Consider the following 11,237-nt stretch of genomic DNA (forward strand, 5'->3'; position numbering starts at 1 on the left):
GATTTTAAGCTATATGTCAGCACATGTTGTTTTCCTTCGACGTGTGCTCAAAACGTTGTCTCTTTGGTTTTGCAGCTGTCTGTTCGAGTCTCAGAGACTGTTGCTCTGCCAGCCCATCATGACCCTCACCATCGTCATGGTATTGGAGCTTTGATCAATGTTTCTTTGTCGACTTACAGGGTTGTTTTTTTTATTTTAAACATTTTCCTTTTCATTCATAACTTGCTTAGTGTTTATGTTTGCTTCTCCTTGTATTTCCTTATTGCTTTATTCCCAAAGTGTGAGCCAACGACACCTGGTGGACTGCGAAGCTACTGCAGGTGAGCCACAGTAGTAACAAAATTCAGTTTTACTCACCTGTATAAATGGGTTTAGTGAATTATAATTGGTAATAGGAGGTGTTTAGTGTGTAATATTACTCATTACCCTGGACCAGATTTACTGCCCTTGTATTGAAATTTGTGTCCCAGCAGCAGGTTGGTCACACATCAGCATGAACACTTTGCATATGACTGGGCAGCAATGTAGAACCAGCAGCCTGTGTTGTTGATGTTTTTATCAAATACAGTTTTAATTTCAATGTCACTTTTTTGTATTTTGATTGAAGTGAGCAATACGATCATTTTCTTTATGTGGGCCGCAGCACTCTTGACTTTATGAATGGCTGTCTTACTGTATTTAGCCTCGAGTTGTTAGTTCCTGGTTGCATTAGTTGTTGCCTGTGTTTGTTTCTCTTGTTATTCGTTGCCATTTAAGTTCATTCCTGTTTCTATGTTTCCCCGTTCAGTTATTGTTTCTCACTTTCTGTATATTTATTTTGATGTCTTCTTATCTCACATTCCCTCCTGTCACGCAGTCTTTGTTTGCATCTCATTTTCCTAGCTTTTTTCACAGCCAAATAAATTACCTATTTTTAAACTACTGCCTGTCTTTCTTGTCTGCATTTTGGTTCCTCAAAATCACCCCACCCAGGCTGCATGTATCTGGCTGTATAAACAGTACAGTGTGTATGAATGATCTGAAACCTTGGCCCATTGTCCCAGTGGAGATTTATAACTCGATTTCTACAGAACCTTCATTATAGTTGCTTTATTAAGAAGTTAGTGTATAGGACTGAACTTTAATATGTGTTTTAAGAAAAATAATTCTCCTTCCAAGCCTATATGTGGGTTCCCCCCCCCCCCCTGTTTTTATATATGTGTATAAGTGAAATGAGTTTCATTGAACACAGTTAAGAATACGTGTGTGAATGAGATGGAGGCAGGTTAACAGTGAGGGTTGTTTTCATCTTCTACAGTTTAGTTATTAAATCTGGTTCCTGCAGGTTCCACAGAACAACAACATGTGCCGATAATAAGTGAACATAATGTGTGAGAGAAAGCAGCCTCTCATTATAAGACACTGAGTCTCTGCATGCTGCCTTTATGGAGCTACAGCTGTTTGTATACACTGAACTAAAAGCTTTGTAGCTGCATACTGACTCCTGAAACTGCAACACATCACACAGACACACACATTACACTTCTGTGTCTGGATTACTCTGACATGTTACATCCTTTAGTGGCCGTCACAGACAGAACTATTGACTCAATATGAAAATGATTCTCAGGGAGAACACATTGTTATGTGTAAACCAACCTGGAACTCCTCAGCTCTGACCCATGATTTTTTCTCATAAGGAAGTGATGTCAAAATAAATGTTGACTCTACTAAAAAGTAGTAGAGGCAGCTTTTAGCTTTAGCCTTCATAAAGCCACAGCTGTTTTGGAGAACTTTGTCCACCTTTGATTGTCTTTAAGTTGTGTTGGAGCCACAGAGAGAAAATCTTTGTTCTTCATGAAGAACCAGTGAGGCTGTTTGGACTTTCCTATGAAACATCAGTGCAGGAGTCTCTCAGTACATCTGTTTACAGTGAGGACAAAGAAGCAGCAGAAACACACACAGAGAAAACAAAAAAAGATGAGCAGCAGCAAATAGTCTGCAGGAAGTTTGTGTGTGTGTGCCGTAACACTTCCTGTACAGTGACAGTTTGTTGAGCTAAAAAACTGAAAGGTGTCAACACTTACTGTTACTGTTGTTCTGAAGAGATCTCCAAAATCCTCAAAGAGTCGTCTGACCATTATGATAAAAAATCAAAAACAAAAATATAAAATCCACTAAAATCTGGAAAGTGTAGCTTTGGTATACCCGATTGCTTTCCTGTAAATCAAAGGTTACTGGAGGAGGTTCGATGAAAAACAAGTAAAAAGTTACAAAAATAAGGAGAAAAATAAAAAGTAAAATCTGTGACGTCTGTACCGCACAGCCACAAACCCAACTAACCTGTATTTCCGTGTCATCCTGTTTTCTACAGCCCACACCCTGCACCTGTATGACAGCAGTGTTCATAGCAACACCTCCTTAGCAACCACATTCCTTTCTTATCTGCTCATTCCGTAGGTGGGATTATGAGACATAAAACAAAGTGACAAAAGTGTGACAGTTTCTGTATGACATGTCTGTCCATAAATGAAGATAAAGTCTGTGAAATAAATAAATGTACAAGGTCACAATTCCAGAGTACAGTGAACACATTTAATAAACACGGTCAGCAGTTAAAAGTACTTTCTGTTTCAGTCTTGACTCTGATCAACACAACACCTACAAAGTTTCAGTTTCAGGTTTATCTAATCATTCACAATGTCAACTCATGCACTGAGCAACATGCCAGAACATTTTAAAATCTACTGATTTCTTCCTTATTATTTAACAAGACAATATAATTTTATTTATTCACTTTGAAGAGATTAAAACATCAAAGTCAACAATAAAACGCTGACACATACAAACACTTGAATAGTGACGTGGCGTTCCTTACAGCTGGGTGTGTATTAGATTAAACATTGATAAATCCTCTTATCATGACCTGGTTGTTTTTAGTCCAAGCAGTGCTGAATATGGTGTGTTATATGATATAAAGTAAAATGCTGTTGAAAGTTCTGTCTTGATATGTAGAACCAAACAGGATGAACAGGTAAATTTCTCTGTTTAAACTGTCCCAAAAAACTATTGAGGTTCATAAAAAGGTGAAATATTTATTACTGATCAAACTAATGATGATGATGACATATACAGACAACGATGTAAGGGCTATGTGCAGGCAAATACTATTGCAAATCAGCTTTTGTTCACTTCCAGTTAAACTGGTTTTGTTTGAAGGGTATTGCACCCCGTTATATACTGCCCCCTTGTGGTCATCCCAAAAACATTGTAGAAGCTGCATGCTGCATGTAATGATGCAATGAGAATCCTTCGCAGAAAACTTAGAGGAGGTAGTGCCAGTCAGATGTTTGTACCTGTGGGTGTTTGGACTTTTAAAGTACTTTTAAGAAATTTAATGTTCACATTTATGGCTCTAACAGTCTAATTTTAGCACTCACAGAGACAGTGAGGGGTTCCTGTTACTCATCCAATCTGAGGAAGTACTGGTTGAAGTGTTTGTGTATTTATTGTTTTCTTTTAAGTAATTGTGTATTTTATGTATATAATGGTTTTATATCATTACAAATATTTTATGTTTTGTTGTTGTTGTTTTTTAAGCTATGGACGTAAAGTCTGCTAATAAAGATTGATTGATTCATTGATTGAATGACTGAGTAGAGTATTCAGTATTCAGTAATTCAGACTAAAACAAACGCTAAGAAAAAAAGTGACATCAAATGATTATTTTTCATCTGTTATGAATTCTGAGTTTTCGTGTCTCCTGGATTTGGGTGCAGAAGTAAAAAAGAAATCTCCATGAATGAGCACAGACTCAGCTCAGACACTTCAGCAGTAAGTAGGCAATACAGTTTTATACCACAGCAAAAACAAGTGTTATTATGAATATCTTCTCCTGGGAAACAACGTGGCCAGTCCTGCCGTCCCTGACTGGATCTTCTCAAGCACTTTATCCACGTCTGCCCTCGTCTCACATCTGTTCCTTTTCCTGGAAAAAGACAGAGGAAGAAAAACACCTCACTCCCTAACCTTTCTGTATTAATATTAGCTAGCAATTCTCAGCCTGTTGTTTTCTACTTATTATCTAAGTCTGGTACACGCTGTTCACACTCCACTGGCCTGAACAGAAAATATTTCAAGGACTTATACGTATTACTGTCATGGTTCGTTGTGTGGCAGGCAGGAGAAGGACCCAAGATGCAGACTCACAGACACGGGGATAAACTTAAAGAACACAGCTTTAATGCTGGCACGGCAGAACGTAGGAAATACAAAACTAAACTGGGAAAACTAAATACAAAGCTCGCCAAGAAACACAGGGAGGAACACACACAACATGAGGGAGAACGCGACGCCGAACAGAGGGAGACTCAGACAGAAATACACAGAGGGTAAACGAGGAAAGTGGGCACACACGGGGAACACAGGTGACACTGATAATCATAACGAGACAGGGCGGGGTGAACTGAACATGACATGTACAGGCACAGAGGTTCAGACAGGAGGAGAGAGAGCACGGGGAAAACACAGACATAACGGGCTGGGGAAACATGAAACAACCACAAAGGGAGACGAGGGCTCATAAATACATAGAGGGCACACAGGGGGGAGAGAGAGCACGGGGAGAACTTAGACATAATGGGCAGGGGAAACATGGAATAAAACATAAGGAGAGACGAGGGCTCACAGATACACAGAGGGGCACACAGGGGGTAAAAGCCATGAAGGGAAAACACTTAGGGAACAACACAACAGGGCAACTCAGAAAACATGGCCTAAATAAGGAACGAAATACAAAAATACAAGGAACTAAGAATACTGGGCCCACATGGCCCAGGACCATGACAATTACTAATATGCTAAAATATTTTTTCCTTATTTTCTACTGCTCTTTACTTGCGCTTTCTGTCTTGACCAAAAAATTTCCAACGTGGGGGACTAATAAAGGTTTCTGTTATCTCATCTTAAATACACCAACAGATATATACACTTTAAAAACAGCTGAATCTGTTTTTTGTGTTAAACAACTGCTGAAAACTAATTTTTGCATGTTAGCATTCCCTTTCACACTGGACAGTCTTTTCTATAGCTTGCTTCATGGAATAAAGGTGTCCTGCTGTACCGAGCAAAGCACAACTCAAGTGTATCAGTATTCGCACATGCTGTGGTCAAAATCTTTTCACTTGCTGCTTTCATGTCTTTTGTCCTGTCTTCCTTCTCTCACCCCGACCGGTGACGACAGATGGCCGCCCCTCCCTGAGCCTGGTTCTGCTGGAGGTTTCTACCTGTTAAAAGGACTTGATCATAGGGGGTCATATGATTATTGGGTTTTTCTCTGTATGTATTATGCAGGGTCTACCTTACAATATAAAGCGCCTTGAGGTGACTGTTCTGATTTGGTGTTGTATGAATAAAATAGAACTGAATTGAACTGAAATTCAAATTTTGCATGTTGTGATGTACCTTTGCGCAGCCAATAGAAAGGAAGCATACAGCTGTGCTAAGTTAAGCCAAACGATGACCAAAAATATTCTGTGCGTATGCAAGTTTAGGGAACCTTCAACGCACATATTAAACAAATATGTAAGACTGCTTTCTTCCATTTGCGCAACATCTCTAAAATTAGAAATATCCTGTCTCAGAGTGACGCTGAAAAACTAGTTCATGCATTTATTACTTCCAGGCTGGACGACTGCAATTTATTATTATCAGGATGTCCAAAAAACTTACTGAAAAGCCTTCAGCTAATCCAAAATGCTGCAGCAAGAGTCCTGACAGGGACTAGAAAGAGAGAGCATATTTCTCCTGTTTTGGTTTCCCTTCATTGGCTTCCTGTTAAGTCCAGAATTGAATTCAAAATCTTGCTCCTCACATACAAGGTCTTAAATAATCAGGCCCCATCTTATCTTAATGACCTTGTAGTACCATATCACCCTATTAGAGCGCTCCGCTCTTGCTCTGCAGGCCTACTTGTTGTTCCTAGAGTATTTAAAAGTAGAATGGGAGGCAGAGCCTTCAGTTTTCAGGCCCCTCTTCTGTGGAACCAGCTTCCAGTTTGGATTCAGGAGACAGACACTATCTCTACTTTCAAGATTAGGCTTAAAACTTTCCTTTTTGCTAAAGCATATAGTTAGGGCTGGACCAGGTGACCCTGAATCCTCCCTTAGTTATGCTTCAATAGACGTAGGCTGCCGGGGGATTCCCATGATGCATTGAGTTTTTCCTTTCCAGTCACCTTTCTCACTCACTATGTATTAACAGACCTCTCTGCATTGAATGATATCTGTTATTAACCTCTGTCTCTCTTCCACAGCATGTCTTTATCCTGTCTTCCTTCTCTCACCCCAACCGGTCGCAGCAGATTGCCCCGCCCCTCCCTGAGCCTGGTTCTGCCGGAGGTTTCTTCCTGTTAAAAGGGAGTTTTTCCTTCCCACTGTCGCCAAAGTGCTTGCTCATAGGGGGTCATATGATTGTTGGGGTTTTTTCTATTCTATAGTCAACTCCTTACAATATAAAGTACATTGAGGTGACAGTTGTGATTTGGTGTGTACACTATAACTGCAGGCTCCAAAAGTGAGTCAGTCCCCACAGAGTTGCATTTTAAAAAAAATTATTGAAAAAGAAATACTTTAGTTCATGTTATGAACAGAGCAATCCAAGGAAAGCAATCAGGAAGACTTATCTTTTATTGCAATAAGAACTTTAGTGTCAGCAACAGATGAAACAAATATATATTTAAACAACCTGAAATCAGTGATCTCCACTGCACAAATGTCCTCACACTATAACGATATGATGACAACAAAACATTACCTCTGCTTCATCTGATTGGCTGTTGTTGATGATTTGATATTTTGACAGTGGTGCACTGTCATAAAGACATGAGTGATGATCTCATCTTCTCCATCTTTATAGATCTCTGAAAACCTCAAATATTCTTCTGATCATCAGGACAGAGAAAGAAAAATAAAATTTGCACAAGTGATTTAAAAAAGTAAAGATAAATAAACAAACAAATAATGAGTCTGTAAAACGTCTTTGGCAGTGTGATGATGGTACAGCCACAGACAAAAACTGGTCTGTATTTCCGTGTCAGGTGTTTTATGTACAGACACCGCTCTGATCTTTGTGACATCAGTGCCCACAGTAATTCCACATTAACCACATTCTCTTCAATCCACTGGGCAGCTCCAGTCTGTGTGGCATTAGTGCCCACAGTGATTCCTTAGACACCACATTCTCTTTAATCCACCTTTGATCGCCTCTGAGTACAAACTTACAAAACAAGTATCACATATTCAAAGTAACAGACATTTGACACTAACAAGAAACAAACCGATTTTAGCAAAACATGTACAGTAGATGTGTAGAGACAACGTCACACTCAGCGCAGTCTGTGAATTTATTCAACTTGATCCAATGCATAAAAGCAAATCAAATAAAAAGCATTTAATAAATACTGTACATATAAAATTAAAGTCCTTGAAGCACACAGGTGAAAACCAGCTCCAGCTGTCAGTGCCTAAATTATAAACATTTTTTAATATACATTTTTTTAACAAAAAAACCCCAAGTGAAATATCCTGACTGAACCATAACCTGTGAGAGGCACAAATCACCACTGCACTAAACAGTGATGGATATAATTATTCATGGGGTTAATAATGAGATATATAAACAATGTTTTAAAAAATATTTTCATTTCTGACATTTTTGGATAACTAAACATGTCCTGGATCAAACTGACCATCATTGCTGTACCTAAAAAAAAAGAATTTCTTCTTTAGTTTTTCTCACACTGAGGCAGAAATATGCCAGCAAGACATTTTCAAAACCAGGAGGACAAATGAGATGCAAAAATAGTGGAAGCATTAAATGTTCACTTCCTTGTGTAATTGCAAGTGAAAAGAACAAGAGCAACTTTATGTTTATCAAATCAGTACCAGGAAACACTGTGGAAGTGTTGTTGTGGAATCATCACTTGAAAGAAAATAAACTTAAACGACAATGTTTTTCTTTTCAAGGGATTTTCACTCAAAACAAGTTGGAGCATATGACAGCACATTTTTATTTGCTTTCTCAACAACATTTGCTCTAAAGAGGCCTGAAAAGCTCTGTTTCATCAGCCATGTGGAGAAGTGAGTCTAAGCCTTGTTAAGTCTTCACTTCAGAATAGTCTTAAAATCAAGATCAATAATTTCACTTTCTGATTAATTATTGGATGCTGAACTGTATGCAGGTGAATCTGCTTCAGCAGTGAGTGTTTGTCACTGGTACAGACTGTGTGTGTTGTGTGTCTGATCATACAGTGACAAGACACAACAGCAATACACGCAGCACTGTGGGTGTGGTGACAGAAGCTCTGGAGCTTTGATGTTAAAAAGGGAAAATTCAACAACACCACCGAGGGAATTTTGTCCAGGGAATATTTACCAACCAGCTGACAGTCATTCAGGCAGCAGAGCGAGAGAGAAGCTTTTATGTCTGTGACTGTTTTTGCAAACACTCAACTTGTCTTCTGTTGTTGCAAACATATTGCTGGCAGCCAGTGAGTCTCTGTGTCTCTGTGCTTGTTTTGTCTACCCACTCTTTGTGAGCAATCACGAGTTGATCAACCAAAAATAAACACGAGGCAAATCTCAGCGTCTTGAAGATTCCCATCTTTATCTGAGGTCATGATATCATCATGTTGCATAGCAATGTTCTAAAATGACCTTTTTTTTCTCTTTACAACCTCATGAAGGGAACAAACAAATTCATTTGACAAAAATAGCTCATCATTCATATCCATAAAAGTTGAATTATACATTATATCATAATGTGCGGCCTGGCAACCACCTATCAATGGACTAACTGAGCCATGTTTTTGCATCATGACCTACGGCAGGAACAGGCCAAACCCTGCTGCAGCATGGTCACGTGTGAATTTAAAATAAACACAACAGTATTTAAATGCTGCAAACTCTTCTCTGCCAGTTTTTGTTGTTTCACTGAGTGTTTAACAGTCAGTCTTACAATGCTCGTGTTCGATTAGGTCCAGGAACACTGTTACAAACAGAAACAGAAAAATAAAGTGACATTTGATTCTTCTTGTTTGAGCATTTCATATTTTTCTGAGTCTACTTGAATCTCTTTAGTTTCATTTCCATCTCTTGTTTTGATTAAAGTCTGGTCTGATTTTCTGTATATTTCCAATCTGAAACAGGACGTATTTATTCCAGAGTACAGTGAACATATTTAATAAACACAGTCAGAAATAAACATACTTTCAGCTTGAAGTCTGTAACTGCACTCATTAAAACGACTGAGTTCAGTCATTCATTTAATTCCAAAAAGAAAGAAATTATTAGCATATTGCATTTTGTAGACAGCAAAAAATGTTAAAGTTATTTTAAGTTAACACTGATGTCACAATATATGAAATATGTAGTCGTGTGACGCTGTTTCCCCTTCATATCAGCACTGTATTTACTTTAATATGGGACAATTTAAACTCCCTATTTTTATTCCACCATCTCTGAAATACACACACACACACACACACACACACACACACACACACACACACACACACACACACACACACACACACACACACACACAGTGTGGATGCAGCAACAATGTGAGGAATAATCATTAGCATTGTTCCAGTTGCTGATCAGCACCATGGACAGCAGCCACAGTCAGGAGAGGAGTCACCTAAATTTAAGTTGAACTTTGAACTTCAACCAGGCTAACACAAACCCAACACAGATGTGACCTCAGTGAAGAAACATGAAGACAGCTGTAATAAAAGTAAGAAGTCCATTAGCCTCACAGACTGGACGGGTCACTGGATGAAGCTCCCTCATTCATAGAAATCCTCTCTCAGAAATCTCTTCCAGTGGAGCAGCTTCTACATTTCAAGGAAAATATTCACTGTATGAATAAATAAATTCAGACTATAATTGAACAGACAGAACTATGACTTAGAAAATGTAATGGAAACCTGTTCAGCTCAGGCTGAATGAATCTTGTAGTGCTGCAGCAATTGGCATCAGTCAGATATCCATCCATCCATCCATCTTCATCCGCTTTGTCCGGGGCCGGGTCGCGGGGGCAGCAGCCTAAGCAAAGAGGCCCAGACCTCCCTCTCCCCAGCCACCTCCTCCAGCTTGTCCGGGGGAATACCAAGGCGTTCCCAGGCAAGCCGAGAGATATAATCTCTCCAGCGTGTCCTGGGTCTGCCCCGGGGCCTCCTCCCGGTGGGACATGCCTGGAACACCTCACCCAGGAGGCGCCCAGGGGGCATCCTTGTCAGATGCCCGAACCACCTCAGCTGGCTCCTTTCGATGTGGAGCAGCAGCTGCTCTACTCTGAGCCCCTCCCGGATGGCCGAACTTCTCATCCTATCTCTAAGGGAGAGGCCAGCCACCGTCATTTCTGCCGCTTGTATCCGCGATCTCGTTCTTTCGGTCACTAGCCACAGCTCGTGGCCATAGGTGAGGGTAGGGACGTAGATCGACCGGTAAATTGAGAGCTTCGCTTTTACACTCAGCTCCCTCTTCACCACGACAGACCGGTGCAGCGTCCGCATTACTGCAGCTGCAGCCCCAATCCGTCTGTCGATCTCCGGCTCCCTTCTCCCATCACTCGCGAACAAGACCCCGAGATACTTGAACTCCTCCACTTGGGGCAGGAACTCATCCCCGACCCGGAGTGGGCACTCCACCCTTTTCCGGCTGAGAACCATGGCCTCAGATTTGGAGGTGCTGATCCTCATTCCCGCTGCTTCACACTCGGCTGCGAACCGTTCCAGTGCGAGCTGGAGGCCCTCACCCGATGAAGCCAACAGAACCACATCATCTGCAAAAATCAGAGATGAGATTCTGAGGCCACCAAAGCGAAAGCCCTCCGCCACTTGGCTGCGCCTAGAAATCCTGTCCATAAAAATTATGAACAGAACCGGAGACAAAGGGCAGCCCTGGCAGAGCCCATCACCCACCGGGAACGAGTCCGACTTATTGCTGGCAATGCGAACCAAGCTCTTGCAACGGTTGTATAGGGATCGAATGGCCCGTAGCAATGGGCCAGACACCCCATATTCCCGCAACACCTCCCACAGGACACCCCGAGGGACACGGTCGAATGCCTTCTCCAAGTCCACAAAACACATGTAGACTGGTTGGGCAAACTCCCATGGACCCTCAAGTATCCTGGAGAGGATAAAGAGCTGGTCCAGTGTTCCGCGACCAGGACGAAAACCGCATTGTTCCTCC

This window comes from Rhamphochromis longiceps, linkage group LG3 (genome assembly GCF_057381845.1).
Source record: "Rhamphochromis longiceps isolate RC_006_pf linkage group LG3, R_longiceps_female_GT1.1, whole genome shotgun sequence".
Lineage (NCBI taxonomy): Eukaryota > Metazoa > Chordata > Actinopteri > Cichliformes > Cichlidae > Rhamphochromis > Rhamphochromis longiceps.